Source organism: Schistocerca americana, chromosome 9 (assembly GCF_021461395.2).
Source record: "Schistocerca americana isolate TAMUIC-IGC-003095 chromosome 9, iqSchAmer2.1, whole genome shotgun sequence".
Lineage (NCBI taxonomy): Eukaryota > Metazoa > Arthropoda > Insecta > Orthoptera > Acrididae > Schistocerca > Schistocerca americana.
This window is the reverse complement of record NC_060127.1, coordinates 226,999,129-227,015,922: the sequence shown is the minus strand read 5'-3', so window position 1 is coordinate 227,015,922 and position 16,794 is coordinate 226,999,129.

Here is a 16,794-nt window from a genome sequence, read left to right as displayed (position 1 = left end):
AACCTCTCCTGTGAGTCCAGTTTTAGATTCTGATGCTTCACTTCAGGTTTACTGTATCCCTTGGACCTTCTTATTGACGATGAAACACAGAAATTTCATCCGAATTTAATGCAAACGGCACAATGCCGACTTATGTAAAAGAGGACTGACACTCTTACTTTCTATGGGTTTGAACCTCTCCTTTGAGTCCAGTTTTAGATTCCGATGCTTCACTTCAGGTTTACTGTATACCTTGGACCTTCTTATTGACGATAAAACACAGAAATTGCATCCGAATTTAATACAAAAGGCACAATACCGACTTCAGTACAAGAGGAGTGACACTCTAACTTTCAATGATTTGAATCTCTCCTGTGAGTCCAGTTTTAGATTCCGATGTTTCACTTCAGGTTTCCTGTATCCCTTGGACCTTCTTATTGACTATGAAACACAGGAATTGCATCCGAATTTAATACAAATGTTACAATGCCGACGTAAGTACAAGAGGACTGACACTCTCTTATTCTATGATTTGAACCTCTCCTGGGAGTCCGGTTTTAATTTCCGATGCTTCACTCCAGGTTTACTGTATACCTTGCACCTTCTTATTGACGATGAAACATAGAAATTGCATCGGAATTTAATACAAAAGGCACAATGCCGGCTTAAGTAAAAGAGGACAAACACTCTAACTTTCTATGATTTGAACCTCTCGTGTGAGTCTAGTTTTGGATTCCGATGATTCACTTCAGGTTTACTGTATCCCTTGGACCTTCTTATTGACAATGAAACACAGAAATTGCATCCGAATTTAATACAAAAGGCACAATGCCGAATTAAGTACAAGAGGACTGACACTCTAACTTTCTATGATTTGAACCTCTCCCGTGAGTCCAGTTTTAATTCCGATGCTTCACTTCAGGTTTACTATATCCCTTGGACCTTCTTATTGACGATGAAACACAGAAATTGCACCCTAATTTAATACAAATGGCACAATACCGACTTAAGTACAAGAGGACTGACACTCTCGCTATCTATGATTTTAACCTCTAATGTGAGACCAGTTTTAGATTCCAATGCTTCACTTCAGGTTTACTGTATCACTTGGACCTTCTTATTGACGATGAAACACAGAGTTTGTACCCGAATTTAATAGAAAAGGCACAATGCCGACTTAAGTACAAGAGTAATGACACTCTAACTTTCTATGATTTGAACCTCTCCTGTGAGTCCAGTTTGAGATTCCGATGTTTCACTTCAGGTTTACTGTATCCCTTGGACCTTCTTATTGACGATGAAACACAGAAATTGGATCCGAATTTAATACAAAAGGCACAATGGCGACTTAAGTACAAGAGGACTGACACTCTCACTTTCAATGATTTGAACCTCTCCTGTGAGTCCAGTTTCAGATTCCGATGCTTCACTTCAGGTTTACTGTATACCTTGCAAATTCTTATTGACGATGAAACACAGAAATTGCATCGGAATTAAATTCAAAAGGCACAATGCCGACCTAAATACAAGAGGACTGACACACTCTCTTTCTATGATTTGAACCTCTCCTGTGAGTCCAGTTTTAGATTCTGATGCTTCACTTCAGGTTTACTGTATCCCTTGGACCTTCTTATTGACGATGAAACACAGAAATTTCATCCGAATTTAATACAAAAGGCACAATGACGACTTAAGTAAAAGAGGTCTGACACTCTAACTTTCTATGATTTGAACCTTTCCTGCAAGTCCAGTTTTAGATTCCAATGCTTCACTTCGGGTTTACTGTATCACTTGGACCTTCTTATTGACGATGAAACACAGAGTTTGTACCCGAATTTAATAGAAAAGGCACAATGCCGACTTAAGTACAAGAGTAATGACACTCTAACTTTCTATGATTTGAACCTCTCCTGTGAGTCCAGTTTGAGATTCCGATGTTTCACTTCAGGTTTACTGTATCCCTTGGACCTTCTTATTGACGATGAAACACAGAAATTGGATCCGAATTTAATACAAAAGGCACAATGGCGACTTAAGTACAAGCGCACTGACACTCTCCCTTTCAATGATTTGAACCTCTCCTGTGAGTTTAGTTTCAGATTCCGATGCTTCACTTCAGGTTTACTGTATACCTTTGACCATCTGATTGACGATGAAACACAGAAATTTTATCCAAATTTAATACAAATATCACAATGCCGTTTTAAGTACCAGAGGACTGACACTCTCACTTTCTATGATTTGAACCTCTCCTTTGAGTGCAGTTTTAGATTCCGATGCTTCACTTCAGGTTTACTGTATACCTTGCACCTTCTGATTGACGATGAAACACAGAAATTGGATCGGAATTTAATACAAAAGGCACAATGCCGACCTAAGTAAAAGAGGACTGACACTCTAACTTTCTATGATTTGAACCTGTCCAGTGAGTCCAGTTTTAGATTCCGATGCTTCACTTAAGGTTTACTGTATTCCTTGGACCTTCTTATTGACGATGAAACACAGAAACTGCATCCGAATTTAATACAAAAGGCACAATACCGACTTATGTACAAGAGGAGTGACACTTTAACTTTCTATGATTGAATCTCTCCTGTGAGTCCAGTTTTAGATTCCGAGCTTCACTTCATGTTTATTGTATCCCTTGGACCTACTTATTGACGATGAAACACAGAAATTGCATCGGAATTTAATTCAAAAGGCACAATGCCGACCTAAGTAGAAGAGGACTGACACTCTCACTTTCTATTATTTGAACCCCTCCTGTGTGTCCAGTTTTAGATTGCGATAGTTCACTTCAGGTTTACTGTATACCTTGCACCTTCTTATTGACGATGAAACACAGAAATTGCATCAGAATTAAATTCAAAAGGCACAATGCCGACTTAAGTACAAGAGGACTGACACTCTCACTTTCTATGATTTGAAACTCTCCTGTGAGTCCAGTTTTAGATTCCGATGCTTCACTTCAGGTTTGCTGTATCCCTTGGACCTTCTTACTGACGATGAAACACAGTGTTTGCATCCGAATGTAATGCAAAAGGTACAATGCCGACTTAAGTACAAGAGGACTGACACTCTAAATTTCTATGCTTTGAACCTGTCCTGTGAGTGCAGATTAAGATTCCGATGCTTCACTTCAGGTTTACTGTATCCCTTGGACCTTCTTATTGAAGATGAAACACAGAAATTGCATCCGAATTTAATCCAAAAATCACAATGGCGACTTAAGTACAAGAGGACCGACACTCTCACTTTCTATGATTTGAACCTCTCCTGTGAGTCCAGTTTTAGATTCCGATGCTTCACTTCAGGTTTACTGAATCCCTTGGACCATCTTATTGACGATGAAACACTGCAATTGCATCGGAATTAAATTCGAAACTCACAATGCCGACTTAAGTAAAATAGGACTGACACTCTCACTTTCTATGATTTGAACCTCTCCTGTGAGTCCAGTTTTAGGTTCCGATGCTTCACTTCAGGTTTACTGTATCCCTTGGACCTTCTTATTGACGATGAAACACAGAAATTGCATCCGAATATAATACAAGAGGCACAATGGCGACTTAAGTACAAGAGGACTGACACTCTCTCCTATGATTTGAACCTCTCCCGTGAGTCCAGTTTTAATTCCGATGCTTCACTTCAGGTTTACTATATCCCTTGGACCTTCTTATTGACGATGAAACACAGAGTTTGCACCCGAATTTAATACAAAAGGCACAATGCCGACTTAAGTACAAGAGTAATGACACTCTAACTTTCTATGATTTGAACCTCTCCTGTGAGTCCAGTTTGAGATTCCGATGTTTCACTTCAGGTTTACTGTATCCCTTGGACCTTCTTATTGACGATGAAACACAGAAATTGGATCCGAATTTAATACAAAAGGCACAATGGCGACTTAAGTACAAGAGGACTGACACTCTCACTTCCAATGATTTGAACCTCTCCTGTGAGTCCAGTTTCAGATTCCGATGCTTCACTTCAGGTTTACTGTATACCTTGCAAATTCTTATTGACGATGAAACACAGAAATTGCATCGGAATTAAATTCAAAAGCCACAATGCCGACTTAAGTACAAGAGGACTGACACACTCTCTTTCTATGATTTGAACCTCTCCTGTGAGTCCAGTTTTAGATTCTGATGCTTCACTTCAGGTTTACTGTATCCCTTGGACCTTCTTATTGACGATGAAACACAGAAATTTCATCCGAATTTAATACAAAAGGCACAATGACGACTTAAGTAAAAGAGGTCTGACACTCTAACTTTCTATGATTTGAACCTTTCCTGCAAGTCCAGTTTTAGATTCCGATTCTTCACTTCAGGTTTACTGTATACCTTGGACCTCCTTATTGAAGTTAAAACACAGAAATTGCATCCGAATTTAATACAAAAGGCACAATACCGACTTAGGTACAAGAGGAGTGACACTCTAACTTTCTATGATTTGAATCTCACCTGTGAGTCCAGTTTTAGATTCCGATGTTTCACTTCAGGTTTCCTGTATCCCTTGGACTTTCTTATTGACGATGAAACACAGAAATTGCATCCGAATTTAATACAAAAGGCACAATGCCGACTTAAGTACAAGAGGACTGACACTCTAACTTTCTATGATTTGAACCTCTCCCGTGAGTCCAGTTTTAATTCCGATGCTTCACTTCAGGTTTACTATATCCCTTGGACCTTCTTATTGACGATGAAACACAGAAATTGCACCCTAATTTAATACAAGTGGCACAATACCGACTTAAGTACAAGAGGACTGACACTCTCGCTATCTATGATTTTAACCTCTAATGTGAGACCAGTTTTAGATTCCAATGCTTCACTTCAGGTTTACTGTATCACTTGGACCTTCTCATTGACGATGAAACACAGAGTTTGCATCCGAATTTAATACAGAAGGCACAATGCCGACTTAAGTACAAGAGTAATGACACTCTAACTTTCTATGATTTGAACCCCTCCTGTGAGTCCAGTTTTAGATTCCGATGCTTCACTTCAGGTTTACTGTATCCCTTGGAACTTCTTATTGACGATGAAACACAAAAATTGGATCCGAATTTAATACAAAAGGCACAATGGCGACTTAAGTACAAGCGCACTGACACTCTCCCTTTCAATGATTTGAACCTCTCCTGTGAGTTTAGTTTCAGATTCCGATGCTTCACTTCAGGTTTACTGTATACCTTTGACCATCTGATTGACGATGAAACACAGAAATTTTATCCAAATTTAATACAAATATCACAATGCCGTTTTAAGTACAAGAGGACTGACACTCTCACTTTCTATGATTTGAACCTCTCCTTTGAGTGCAGTTTTAGATTCCGATGCTTCACTTCAGGTTTACTGTACACCTTGCACCTTCTGATTGACGATGAAACACAGAAATTGGATCGGAATTTAATACAAAAGGCACAATGCCGACCTAAGTAAAAGAGGACTGACACTCTAAGTTTCTATGATTTGAACCTGTCCAGTGAGTCCAGTTTTAGATTCCGATGCTTCACTTAAGGTTTACTGTATCCCTTGGACCTTCTTATTGACGATGAAACACAGAAATTGCATCCGAATTTAATACAAAAGGCACAATACCGACTTATGTACAAGAGGAGTGACACTTTAACTTTCTATGATTGAATCTCTCCTGTGAGTCCAGTTTTAGATTCCGAGCTTCACTTCATGTTTACTGTATCCCTTGGACCTACTTATTGACGATGAAACACAGAAATTGCATCGGAATTTAATTCAAAAGGCACAATGCCGACCTAAGTAGAAGAGGACTGACACTCTCACTTTCTATTATTTGAACCCCTCCTGTGTGTCCAGTTTTAGATTCCGATAGTTCACTTCAGGTTTACTGTATACCTTGCACCTTCTTATTGACGATGAAACACAGAAATTGCATCAGAATTAAATTCAAAAGGCACAATGGCGACTTAAGTACAAGAGGACTGACACTCTCTCCTATGATTTGAACCTCTCTTGTGAGTCCAGTTTCAGATTCCGGTGCTTCACTTTAGGTTTACTGTATACCTTGCTCCTTCTGATTGACGATGAAACACAGAAATGGCATCGGAATTTAATACAAAAGGCACAATGCCGACTTAAGTAAAAGAGGACTGACACTCCAACTTTCTATGATTTGAACCTCTCCTGTGAGTCCAGTTTTAGATTCTGATGCTTCACTTCAGGTTTACTGTATTCCTTGGACCTTCTTATAGACGATGAAACACAGATATTGCATCCGAAATTAATACAAAAGGCACAATGCCGACTTAAGTAAAAGTGGACTGACACTCTAACATTCTATGATTTAAACCTCTCCTGCAAGTCAAGTTTTAGATTCCGATGCTTCAGTTAAGGTTTACAGTATCCCTTGGACCTTCTTATTGACGATGAAACACAGAAATTGCATCCGAATTTAATAGAAAAGGCACAATACCGATTTAAGTACAAGAGGAGTGACACTCTAACTTTCTATGATTTGAATCTCTCCTGTGAGTACAGTTTTAGATTCCGATGCTTCACTTCAGGGTTACTGTCTCCCTTGGACCTTCTTATTGACGTTGAAACACAGAAATTGCATCGGAATTAAATTCAAAATGCACAATGCCGACCTAAGTAGAAGAGGACTGACACTCTCACTTTCTATGATTTGAACCTCTCCTGTGAGTACAGTTTTAGATTCCGATGTTTCACTTCAGGTTTGCTGTATCCCTTGGACCTTCTTATTGTCGATGAAACACAGAGTTTGCAACCGAATTTATTACAAAAGGTACAATGCCGACTTAAGTTCAAGAGGACAGACACTCTACCTTTCTATGATTTAAACCTCTCCTGTGAGCCCAGTTTATGATTCCGATGCTTCACTTCAGGTTTACTGTATCCCTTGGACCTTCTTATTGACGATGAAACACAGAAATTGCATCCGAATTTAATACAAAAATCACCATGGCGGCTTAAGTACAAGAGGACTGACACTCTCACTTTCAATGATTAGAACGTCTCCTGTGAGTGCAGTTTCAGATTCCGATGCTTCACTTCAGGTTTACTGTATCCCTACGACCTGCTTATTGACGATGAAACACAGAAATTGCATCCGAATTTAATACAAATGCCACAATGCCGACTAAAGTACAAGAGGACTGACACTCTCACTTTCTATGATTTGAACCTCTCCTGTGAGTCCAGTTTTAGGTTCCGATGCTTCACTTCAGGTTTACTGTATCCCTACGACCTGCATATTGACGATGAAACACAGAAATTGCATCCGAATTTAATACAAATGCCACAATGCCGACTTAAGTACAAGAGGACTGACACTCTCACTTTCTATGATTTGAACCCCTCCTGTGAGACCAGTTTTAGGTTCCGATGCTTCACTTCAGGTTTCCTGTATCCCTTGGAGCTTCTTATTGACGATGAAACACAGAAATTGCGTACGAATATAATACAGGAGGCACAATGGCGACTTAAGTACAAGAGGACTGACACTCTCTCCTACTATGATTTGAACCTCTCTTGTGAGTCCAGTTTCAGATTCCGGTACTTCACTTTAGGTTTACTGTATACCTTGCACCTTCTGATTGACGATGAAACATAGAAATTGCATCGGAATTTAATACAAAAGGCACAATGCCGACTTAAGTAAAAGAGGACTGACACTCTAACTTTCTATGATTTCAACCTCTGCTGTGAGTCCAGTTTTAGATTCTGATGCTTCACTACAGGTTTACTGTATCCCTTGGACATTCTTATTGACGATGAAACACAGAAATTTCATCGGAATTAAATTCAAAATGCACAATGCCGACCTAAGTAGAAGAGGACTGACACTCTCACTTTCTATGATTTGAACCTCTCCTGTGAGTCCGGTTTTAGATTCCGATGCTTCACTTCAGGTTTACTGTATACCTTGCACCTTCTTATTGACGATGAAACACAGAAATTGCATCGGAATTAAATTCAAAAGGCACAATGCCGACTTAAGTAAAGAGGACTGACACTCTCACTTTCTATGATCTGAACCTCTCCTGTGAGTCCAGTTTTAGATTCCGATGTTTCACTTCAGGTTTGCTGTATCCCTTGGACCTTCTAATTGACGATGAAACACAGAGTTTGCAACCGAATTTAATACAAAAGGTACAATGCCGACTTAAGTACAAGAGGAGAGACACTCTAACTTTCTATGATTTAAACCTCTCCTGTGAGTCCAGTTTAAGATTCCGATGCTTCACTTCAGGTTTACTGTATCCCTTGGACCTTCTTATTGACGATGAAACACAGAAATTGCATCCGAAGTTAATACAAAAATCACAATGGCGGCTTAAGTACAAGAGGACTGACACTCTCACTTTCTATGATTTGAACCTCTCCTGTGAGTCCAGTTTTAGATTCCGATGCTTCACTTCAGGTTTACTGTATCCCTACGACCTGCTTATTGACGATGAAACACAGAAATTGCATCCGAATTTAATACAAATGCCACAATGCCGACTTATGTACAAGAGGACTGACACTCTCATTTTCTATGATTTGAACCTCTCCTGTGAGTCCAGATTTAGATTCCGATGTTTCACTTCGGTTTACTGTATACCTTGCACCTTCTTATTGACGATGAAACACAGAAATTGCATCCGAATTTAATACAAAAAGCACAATGCCGACTAAAGTACAAGAGAACAGACACTCTAACTTTCTATGATTTGAACCTCTCCTGTGAGTCCAGTTTAAGATTCCGATGCTTCACTTCAGGTTTACTGTATCCCTTGGACCTTCTTATTGACGATGAAACACAGAAATTGCATCCGAATTTAATACAAAAATCACAATGGCGGCTTAAGTACAAGAGGACTGACACTCTCACTTTCTATGACTTGAACCTCTCCTGTTAGTCCAGGTTTAGATTCCGATGCTTCACTTCAGGTTTACTGTATCCCTTGGACCTTCTTATTGACGATAAAACACTGAAATTGCACCCGAAGTTAATACAAATGGCACAATGCCGACTGAAGTACAAGAGGACTGACACTCTCACTTTCAATGATTTAAACCTCTCCTGTGAGTCCAGTTTTAGTTTCCGACTCTTCACTTCAAGTTTACTGTATCCCTTTGACCTTCTTATTGACGATGAAACACACAAATTGCATCGGAACTAAATTCAAAAGGCACAATGCCGACTTAAGTAAAAGAGGACTGACACTCTCACTTTCTATGATTCGAACCTCTCCTGTGAGTCCAGTTTTAGATTCCGATGCTTCACTTTAGGTTTACTGTATCCCTTGGACCTTCTTATTGACGAGAAACACAGAAATTGCACCCGAATTTAATACAAATGGCACAATGGCGACTTAAGTACAAGAGGACTGACACTCTCACTTTCTATGATTTGAACCTCTCCTGTGAGTCCAGTTTTAGATTCCGATGCTTCACTTCAGGTTTATGTATCCCTTGGACCTTCTTATTGACGATGAAACACTGAAATTGCATCCGAATTTAATACAAATGCCACAATGCCGACTTAAGTACAAGAGGCCTGACACCCTCACTTCCTATGATTTGAACCTCTCCTGTGAGTCCAGTTTTAGATTCCGATGCTTTACTTCAGGTTTACTGTATCGCTTGGGCCTTCTTATTGATGATGAAACACACAAATTCCATCCGAATTTAATACAAATGCTACAATGCCGACTCAAGTACAAGAGTACTGACACTCTCACTTTCTATGATTTGAACCTCTCCTGTGAGTCCAGTTTTAGTTTCCGATGCTTCACTTCAGGTTTACTGTATCCCTTGCACCTTCTTATTGACGATGAAACACAGAAATTGAATCGGAATTTAATACAAAAGGCACAATGCCGTCTTAAGTACAGGAGGACTGACATTCTAACTTTCTATTATTTGACCTCTCCTGTGAGTCCAGTTTTAGATTCCGATGCTTCACTTGAGGTTACTGTATCGCTTGGACCACCTTATTGACGATGAAACACAGAAATTGCACCCGAATTTCAACAAAATGCACAATACCGACTCAAGTACAAGAGGAGTGGCACTCTAACCTTCTATGATTTGAATCTCTCCTGTGAGTCCAGTTTTTGATTCCGATGTTTCACTTCAGGTTTACTGGATCCCTTGGACCATCTTATTGATGATGAAGTACAGAAATTGCACCCGAATTTAATACAAATGGCACAATGCCGACTTAAGTACAAGAGGACTGACACTCTAACTTTCTATGATTGGAACCTCTCCTGTGAGTCCAGTTTTAGATTCCGATGCTTAATTTCAGGTTTACTGTATCCCTTGTACCTTCTTATTGACGATGAAACACAGAAATTGCATCGGAATTAATTTCAAAACGCACAATGCCGACTTAAGTACAAGAGGACTGACACTCTAACTTTCTATGATTTGAACCTCTCCTGTGAGTCCAGTTTTAGATTCCGATGCTTCTCTTCAGGTTTACTGTATCCCTTGGACCTTCTTATTGACAATGAAACACAGAAATTGCATCCGAATTTAATACAAATGGCACAATACCAACTTGGTACAAGAGGAGTGACACTCTAACTCTCCATGATTTGAACTTCTCCTGTGAGTCCAGTTTTAGATTCTGATGCTTCACTTCAGGTTTACTGTATCCCTTAAACCCTCTTATTAACGAAGAATCACAGAAATTGAATCCGAAATTAATACAAAAGGTACAAAGCCGACTTAAGTACAAGAGGACAGACACTCTCACTTTCTGTGATTGGAACCTCTCCTGTGAGTCCAGTTTTAGATTCCGATGCTTCACTTCAGGTTTACTGTATCCCTTGGACCTTCTTATTGAAGATGAAACACAGAAATTGCATCCGAATTTAATACAAATGGCACAATGCCGACTTAAGTACAAGAGGACTGACACTCTCACATCCTCTGATTTGAACCTCTCCTGTGAGTCCAGTTTTAGATTCCGATGCTTCACTTCAGGTTTACTGTATCCCTTGGACCTTCTTATTGAAGATGAAACACAGAAATTGCATCCGAATTTAATACAAATGGCACAATGCCGACTTAAGTAAAAGAGGACTGACATTCTAACTTTCTGTGATTTGAACTCTCCTGTGAGTCCAGTTTTAGATTGCGATGCTTCACTTTAGGTTCACTGTATCCCATGGACCTTCTTATTGACGATGAAACACAGAAATTGCACGCGAATTTAATACAAAAGGCACAATACCGACTCAAGTACAAGATGAGTGACACTCTACCTTTCTATGATTTGAATCTCTCTTGTGAGTCCAGTTTTTGATTCCGATGCTTCACTTCAAGTTTACTGTATCCCTTGGACCTTCTTATTGATGATGAAACACAGAAATTGCACCCCAATTTAATACAAATATCACAATGCCAACTTAAGTACAAGAGGACTGACACTCTCACTTTATATGATTTGAACCTCTCCTGTGGGTCCAGTTTTAGATTCCGATGCTTCACTTCAGGTTTACTGTATCCCTTGGACCTTCTTATTGACGATGAAACACAGAAATTGCATCGGAATTAAATTAAAAACGCACAATGCCGACTTAAGTAAAAGAGGACTGACACTCTAAGTTTCTATGTATTGAACCTCTCCTGTGAGTCCAGTTTTAGATTCCGATGCTTAACTTCAGGTTTACTGGATCCCTTGGACCTTCTTATTGACGGTGAAACACAGAAATTGAATCTGAATTAAATTCAAAAATCACAATGCCGACTTAAGTACAAGAGGACTGACACTCTAACATTCTATGATTTGATCCTCTCCTGTGAGTCCAGTTTTAGATTCCGATGCTTCGCATCAAGTATACTGTATCCCTTGGACCTTCTTATTGAAGATGAAACACAGAGTATGCATCCGAATTTAATACAAAAGGCACAATGCCGACTGAAGGACAGGAGGACTGACATTATAATTTTCTATGATTTGAACCTCTCCTGTGAGTCCAGTTTTAGATTCCGATGCTTCACTTCAGGTTTACTGTAACCCTTGGACCTTCTTATTGACGATGAAACACAGATACTGCATCCGAATTTAATACAAAAAGCACAATGGCGACTCAAGTACACGAGGACTGACACTCTCACTTTCTATGATTTGAACCTTTCCTGTGAGTCCAGTTTCAGATTCCGATGCTTCACTTCAGGTTTACTGTATCCCTTGGACCTTCTTATTGACGATGAAACACAGAAATTGCATCGGAATTAAATTAAAAACGCACAATGCCGACTTAAGTAAAAGAGGACTGACACTCTAAGTTTCTATGTATTGAACCTCTCCTGTGAGTCCAGTTTTAGATTCCGATGCTTAACTTCAGGTTTACTGGATCCCTTGGACCTTCTTATTGACGGTGAAACACAGAAATTGAATCTGAATTAAATTCAAAAATCACAATGCCGACTTAAGTACAAGAGGACCGACACTCTAACATTCTATGATTTGATCCTCTCCTGTGAGTCCAGTTTTAGATTCCGATGCTTCGCATCAAGTTTACTGTATCCCTTGGACTTTCGTATTGAAAATGAGACACAGAAATTGCATCCGAATTTAATACAAATGGCACAATGCCGACTTAAGTACAAAAGGACTGACACTCTCACTTTATATGATTTGAACCTCTCCTGTGAGTCCAGTTTTAGATTCCGATGCTTCACTTCAGGTTTACTGTATCCCTTGGACGTTCTTATTGACGATGAAACACAGAAATTGCATCCGAATTTAATACAAATGTCACAATGCCGACTTAAGTACAAGAGGACCGACACTCTCACTTTCTATGATCTGAAACTCTCCTGTGAGTCCAGTTTTAGATTCCGATGCTTCACTTCAGGTTTACTGTATCCCTTGGCCCTTCTTATTGACGATGAATCACAGAAATTGCATCGGAATTAAATTGAAAAGGCACAATGCCGACTTAAGTAAAAGAGGACTGACACTCTCATTTTCTATGATTTGAACCTCTCCTGTGAGTCCAGTTTTAGATTCCGAAGCTTCGCTTCAGGTTTACTGTATCCCTTGGACCATCTTATTGACGATGAAACACAGAAATTGCATCGGAATTAAATTCAAAAGGCACAATGCCGACTTAAGTACAACAGGACTGACACTCAAACTTTCTATGATTTGAACCTCTCCTGTGAGTCCGGTTTTAGGTTCCGATGCTTCACTTCAGGTATACTGTATCCCTTCGACCTTCTTATTGACGATGAAACACAGAGTTTGCATCCGAATATAATATAAAAGGCACAATGCCGACTTAAGTACAAGAGGACTGACACTCTAACTTTCTATGATTTGAACTCTCCTGTGAGTCCAGTTTTAGATTCCGATGCTTCACTTTAGGTTCACTGTATCCCTTGGACGTTCTTATTGTCGATAAAACACAGAAATTGCACCCGAATTTCAACAAAAGGCACAATACCGACTCAAGTACAAGAGGAGTGACACTCTAACTTTCTATGATTTGAATCTCTCCTGTGAGTCCAGTTTTTGATTCCGATGCTTCACTTCAGGTTTACTGTATCCCTTGGACCTTCTTATTGATGATGAAACACAGAAATTGCACCCGAATTTAATACAAATGGCACAATGCCGACTTAAGTACAAGAGGACTGACACTCTCACTTTCTATGATTTGAACCTCTCCTGTGAGTCCAGTTTTAGATTCCGATGCTTCACTTCAGGTTTCTGTATCCCTTGGACCTTCTTATTGACGATGAAACACAGAAATTGCATCGGAATTAAATTCAAACGCACAGTGCCGAATAAAGTAAAAGAGCACTGATACTCTCACTGTCTATGATTTGACCTTTTCCTGTGAGTCCAGTTTTAGATTCCGATGCTTCACTTCAGGTATACGCATTCCCTTGGACCTTCTTATTGACAATGAAACACAGAAATTGCATGCGAATTTAATACAAATGCCACAATGCCGACTTAAGTACAAGAGGACTGACACTTTCACTTTCTGTGATTTGAACCTTTCCTGTGAGTCCAGTTTTTGATTCTGATGCTTCACTTCAGGTTAACTGTATACCTTGTACCTTCTTATTGACGATGAAACACACAAATTGCATCGGAATTAAATTCAAAAGGCACAATGCCGACTTAAGTAAAAGAGGACTGACACTCTCACTTTCTATGATTCGAACCTCTCCTGTGAGTCCAGTTTTAGATTCAGATGCTTCACTTCAGGTTTACTGTATCCCTTGGACCTTCTTATTGACGAGAAACACAGAAATTGCACCCGAATTTAATACAAATGGCACAATGCCGACTTAAGTACAAGAGGACTGACACTCTCACTTTCTATGATTTGAACCTCTCCTGTGAGTCCAGTTTTAGATTCCGATGCTTCACTTCAGGTTTCTGTATCCCTTGGACCTTCTTATTGACGATGAAACACTGAAATTGCATCCGAATTTAATACAAATGCCACAATGCCGACTTAAGTACAAGAGGCCTGACACCCTAACTTCCTATGATTTGAACCTCTCCTGTGAGTCCAGTTTTCGATTCCGATGCTTTACTTCAGGTTTACTGTATCGCTTGGGCCTTCTTATTGATGATGAAACACAGAAATTGCATCCGAATTTAATACAAATGCTACAATGCCGACTCAAGTACAAGAGTACTGACACTCTCACTTTCTATGATTTGAACCTCTCCTGTGAGTCCAGTTTTAGTTTCCGATGCTTCACTTCAGGTTTACTGTATCCCTTGCACCTTCTTATTGACGATGAAACACAGAAACTGAATCCGAATTTAATACAAAAGGCACAATGCCGTCTTAAGTACAAGAGGACTGACATTCTAACTTTCTATTATTTGAACTCTCCTGTGAGTCCAGTTTTAGATTCCGATGCTTCACTTTAGGTTCACTGTATCCCTTGGACCACCTTATTGACGATGAAACACAGAAATTACACCCGAATTTCAACAAAAGGCACAATACCGACTCAAGTACAAGAGGAGTGGCACTCTAACTTTCTATGATTTGAATCTCTCCTGTGAGTCCAGTTTTTGATTCCGCTGCTTCACTTCGGGTTTACTGTATCCCTTGGACCTTCTTATTGATGATGAAGTACAGAAATTGCACCCGAATTTAATACAAATGGCACAATGCCGACTTAAGTACAAGAGGACTGACACTGTAACTTTCTATGATTTGAACCTCTCCTGTGAGTCCAGTTTTAGATTCCGATGCTTAACTTCAGGTTTACTGTATCCCCTGGACCTTCTTATTGACGATGAAACACAGAAATTGCATCGGAATTAAATTCAAAAATCACTATGCCGACTTAAGTACAAGAGGACTGACGCTCTAACATTCTATGATTTGATCCTCGCCTGTGAGTCCAGTTTTAGATTCCGATGCTTCACTTCAGGTTTACTGTATCCCTTGGACCTTCTTATTGAAGATGAAACACAGAGTATGCATCCGAATTTAATACAAAAGGCACAATGCCGACTTAAGTACAAGAGGACTGACACTCTAACTTTCTATGATTTGAACCTCTCCTGTGAGTCCAGTTTTAGATTCTGATGCTTCACTTCACGTTTACTGTATCCCTTGGACCTTCTTATTGACGATGAAACACAGATACTGCATCCGAATTTAATACAAAAGGCATAATGGCGACTTAAGTACAAGAGGACTGACACTCTCACTTTCTATGATTTGAACCTTTCCCGTGAGTCGAGTTTCAGATTCCGATGCTTCACTTCAGGTTAACTGTATACCTTGTACCTTCTTATTGACGATGAAACACAGAAATTGCATCGGAATTAATTTCAAAATTCACAATGCCGACTTAAGTACAAGAGGACTGACACTCAAACTTTCTATGATTTGAACCTCTCCTGTGAGTCCAGTTTTAGATTCTGATGCTTCTCTTCAGGTTTACTGTATACCTTGCACCATCTTATTGACGATGAAACACAGAAATTGAATCCGAATTTAATACAAAAGGCATAATGCCGACTTAAGTAAAAGAGGACTGACATTCTAACTTTCTATGATTTGAACTCTCCTGTGAGTCCAGTTTTAGATTGCGATGCTTCACTTTAGGCTCACTGTATCCCATGGACCTTCTTATTGACGATGAAACACAGAAATTGCACGCGAATTTAATAGAAAAGGCACAATACCGACTCAAGTACAAGAGGAGTGACACTCTACCTTTCCATTATTTGAATCTCTCTTGTGAGTCCAGTTTTTGATTCCGATGCTTCACTTCAGGTTTACTGTATCCCTTGCACCTTCTTATTGACGATGAAACACAGAAACTGAATCCGAATTTAATACAAAAGGCACAATGCCGACTTAAGTAAAAGAGGACTGACACTCTAAGTTTCTATGATTTGAACCTCTCCTGTGAGTCCAGTTTTAGATTCCGATGCTTAACTTCAGGTTTACTGGATCCCTTGGACCTTCTTATTGACGATGAAACGCAGAAATTGCATCTGAATTAAATTCAAAAATCACAATGCCGACTTAAGTACAAGAGGACTGACACTCTAACATTCTATGATTTGATCCTCTCCTGTGAGTCCAGTTTTAGATTCCGATGCTACACTTCAAGTATACTGTATCCCTTGGACCTTCTCATTGAAGATGAAACACAGAGTATGCATCCGAATTTAATACAAAAGGCACAATGCCGACTTAAGGACAAGAGGACTGACATTATAATTTTCTATGATTTGAACCTCTCCTGTGAGTCCAGTTTTAGATTCCGATGCTTCACTTCAGGTTTACTGTAACCCTTGGAC